Consider the following 4,314-nt stretch of genomic DNA (forward strand, 5'->3'; position numbering starts at 1 on the left):
AAATTAGCAATGACATGCATTACTTAATTCCATGTCCAAATGCTTATTCGAGGTTTTTTAATCAAAATTAAAAACAAAAATTACTACTACTACCACTACTACTACTACTACTACTACTACCACAACCTCCATTACCACCACCACCACTACTGCCACCACAACCACTACTACCACAATCATCACCACCACTATCACTACCACTACTACCACTGCAACCACCAAAGCCACCACCACCACCACCACCACTACCACCACAGCCCCTACTACCACAATCACCACCAGCACCACCACCACTACCACCACAGCCACTACTACCACAATCACCACTACCACCATCACCACACTACTATTACTACTACTACTACTACCACCACAATACTACTACTACCATGAAAATCATGACCACCATGACCACCACCACCACCAATACCACCACCACTACTACTACTACTACTATCACAACCTCCACTACTACTGCTACTACCACTACCACTGCTGCCACCATAACTGCTACTACCACAACGACGACCACCACCACCACTACAGCCACCACCACCACCACCACCACCATCACCACTACCACAGCCACTACCACTACGACGACGACGATGACGACGACGACCACCACCACCACTACTACTAAGTAACTAACTAATTAACTAATAGCAAATTATTAAGTGAAGTGCAATTAAAAAGCTTTGGCGAACAGAACAACTATTCTTTTCTTGTGTAAGAAAGAGACTTCACCATCCACCTATCCATCCCTCCCTCCATCCATCCATCCAATTGGCCAACAAGCCAACCAACCAACCAACAGACCAGCTGGCCAGCCAGCCAGCTGCATGATTATAATCTTGTTATGTCAAAGTGCAATATTCAGTTTAAACTATTTCCTTATTGTGAGAAAAAAGTTCAACAACAATCGTTGTTCTCTGCAGCTGACATAAGAAAAGCAAACAAACAAAGAAACAATTTAGAATAAATAAATAAAAAGCAACAAAAAATAAACAGAAAAGAAACAAAAAGAAATTTAAGGAATTTGAAGGGATGAAAAAGAAAAGTTTTTTTCTTTTTTCCTTTTCTTACAAACGTAAAGAAGCTAAGCTTATATATACACACACATATGCATATATATATATATATATATATATATATATATATATATATATATATATATATATATATATTATATATAAATATACATATATATATTTATACATGTATGTATATATCTATGTATGTATGTATGTAAGTACGTATGTATATAACCTTTAAGAAGTACCACTAGAATAAACACTGGTTAAATTTGTCATTCTTAACAATTGTAAATGATTAAAGACTTTATACAAGACTTCATTTATATATTTATGCATGCATATATGCATGTCTATCTATGTATCTATCTATCTATCTATCTATCTCTATTTTTTATCTATCTATCTATCTATCTATCTATCTATCTATCTCTATGTTTTATTCATTAATCTATCTATCTATCTATCTATCTATCTATCTCTATGTTTTATTCATTGATCTATCTATCTATCTATCTATCTATCTATCTATCTATCTATCTATATGTGTATGCATGTATGTTTGAAAACCAACTTATGTAAGAGGTCACATCTACAATGTTTTGCATTCATAGTGTTCTGTTCTGTGTCAGTGAGATCTCGTCTGTCAATGTCACAATTTGAAATGGGGTCTCATTCGAAATGACAGTGCCATATTCAGATGGATTTATTCTGTAAAAATCTCAGCCAGGAAACTCTGTTTGGATGTTGGAATCGGAGGCTTGTCAGATTCAGAATGTTACATCACAGTTTGGTTTGGGCACCCTGCAGGGCATGTGAAAGACCAGGTGAGATTTGTATGCTATATTTCTAGCGAGTGATTCTAGAGGTGATCTGCCATCAGTACTTGCAATTAACTCTTTAAAATTTAAGCCAGATATGTCTGACCAAATTATTCCACCTGTTTTATGTTCAAACCAGCCAGATCTTGTCTCTCACACCTACCCTATAATGTCATTCTAAAAGTAAATAGTCGCATCATTGAAATCTTTATGGCTACTTGATAATTCATCCAATGCTTTAAGAAGCCTCCTATTTCTCTGTCCTCATATATTTGGTACCCTCAGAAAACATCTCTCTCTCTCTCTCTGTCTTTCTTTATCTCTGAGAACTGGTCCTACCCAAAATGCTCGACTTTCCCTCTGCTACACAGTAAGCTAATCTATTCTACTTTGAGCCGTTGGTTATGTTGTCTCATAGTGCCAGACAATTGCAGAGTATTCTTCAGGTTTAACCATCTTTAATCTGTAATTATGTTTAGAACAAAGACGAAGCAAAATGTAAAAGCTTCTGTGAATTTCAAACAGAAAATAAAACAAGAGTTGCCACAAATTAAGAGGTACATGGTTATTAGCGTAGCCAGGGGCAGAGGTGGTACGATGGTAGCAGCAGTGATAGCGATGGTGGTGGTGGTGATGTTGGTGATTATGTGAGCCAATTGAGAAAAGTTTGTAAAATCGCTGTTTAAGGAAATGATATCTTTGTGGTTGGATATTCTGCTAGAAAACCTAGAAACCAACTTACTTGGCATCCAGCTTAATCATTCTCTGCACTGAATCTGATATGGTTTGTTATTATTTTTAGTAGCTCCTTAAAGTGAATATTCTCAAGTGTGGTGATTTGCCTTTAGTGCTTACCATTAAACCGGTTAACAAGGAAATTGCAGTTTTTGGTTTGTTTTTTCGTTTTGCTTCTAATCTAATTACTGTTTGTGCGAAAGATTAAAACCCAATTTTCCAACTAACTAAACAGTCTTACATTTTTCCCTTGCTAAGTCAAACAGCTGAGTCATTTTTTGCTAAGTTTACAATTAGTAGTAGTAGTAGTAGTAGTTGTTGTTGGTGGTGGGTTTTTTGTGTGCCTAGGTCAATCTCAAATCATCTCCTAATATCTTTTATTTCCCCCTGGCCAGACATGTGGTGGAGCAAGTTCGGAGAGTTATTGCCTCTGTTGGTAACTAAGGGCAGGCCTTTCTCTCTTGGGTTTCATGGGGGAAAGGTACATTGTATGGCGCTTGTGAATGAGCATCCCATGTTTCACTACCATGTAGTGAAACATGGGATATGAATGCAGAAGACATGTGAAGGCTTGAAAAAAATGAAGCTAGTATTTTCTACTGGGTGTGCAATGTCAGTGTGCATTTAAGACAAAGTGCAAAGTGTTAAGAGAAAAATTAGGCATAAGAGGTATCAAATGTGGCGTTAAAGACGGTTAACTGTACTGGTATGATCATGGGATACTTATGGATAAGGACAGCTGCATAAAGAAGTGTCATTCATTATATGTGGATGGAACTTGTAGAAGAGAAAAAAACCCAGGAAAATGTGGGATAAAATAGTGATGAACTCCAGATGTCAAGCTTTGTGAAGGTGATAACAAAAGACTGAGATGATTGATGATTGGTGATTTTACAGTCCATCCCAGCAAAAACGAGGTCCTAAAAGCATATCATTTATCCTTATGCTACCACACCCAATTGGTCCCAGTCAAGTCTGCCACATACAACTCATCTTACTAACACCTATCCCTCCATCATTCTTCTGTCTATGGCACTATTTACTCATCTGCTGTACTTATATGTGAGCAAAATTGCTCATAATTTCATCCCTCATCTTTTGTGCAGCCAGTTATTACTTTCACTGGAATCCCTTTCTTAAATCATACTCCAACATTCACGAGAAAAGGGACAGACACATTAAATAATGTATTGCTAGGTAGAGTGTCGGGCTCACAATCATGACGTAGTGAGTTCAGTTCCTGGACTGAGCTGTGTGTTGTGTTCTTGAGCAAGACACTTTATTTCACATTGCTCCAGTTCACTCAGCTGTAGAAATGAGTTGCGACATCACTGGGTCTAAGCTGTATCATCCTTTGCCTTTCCCTTGGATAACATCGGAAGCTGGTATGCATGGGCAACTGTAAATTTTTTATTTATTTACAATAAATACATAAACAAATAAATAATTGAATGAAGAAAAACAAACCAAAATAGTTAAATTAATGAAAAAAAAAAGGGTGGAGAGGGGGGGATAAAATAATCAATGTAAATAAAAAAAAATGCATAGAGTTGAAATATAACCACTGTGTTTACAATGATGCATTGATAATGTAAGGACAATGTCAGCCTTTCTGTTTTTTTTTTTTTTTTACAGGTAAAAAGAAAAATAACAAGGGAGGGGGCGGAGAATTAAGTATGTGAAAAGCAAAAGAAAAAGGTAAAAATTTGTTCTGTACAACATCA

General features: G+C 36.6%; 1 protein-coding gene and 1 long non-coding RNA gene across 5 annotated transcripts in view; one reads left to right on the forward strand and one right to left on the reverse strand.

The window, feature by feature from the left end:
- Positions 1-4,314, reverse strand: part of LOC106870412 (otoferlin) — a 360,495-nt gene that overhangs the window by 229,819 nt on the left and 126,362 nt on the right. The gene's annotated exons all lie outside the window — the stretch shown is intronic.
- The window catches only part of LOC128250629 (uncharacterized), a 15,443-nt gene continuing 12,800 nt past the window's right edge, over positions 1,672-4,314 (forward strand). The window contains exons 1-2 of the long non-coding RNA XR_008266659.1: positions 1,672-1,861; positions 4,226-4,288. This is a non-coding gene — a long non-coding RNA (uncharacterized LOC128250629). The remainder of the gene's footprint in view (positions 1,862-4,225; positions 4,289-4,314) is intronic.

Source organism: Octopus bimaculoides, chromosome 23 (assembly GCF_001194135.2).
Source record: "Octopus bimaculoides isolate UCB-OBI-ISO-001 chromosome 23, ASM119413v2, whole genome shotgun sequence".
In the NCBI taxonomy this organism is placed as follows: Eukaryota; Metazoa; Mollusca; class Cephalopoda; order Octopoda; family Octopodidae; genus Octopus; species Octopus bimaculoides.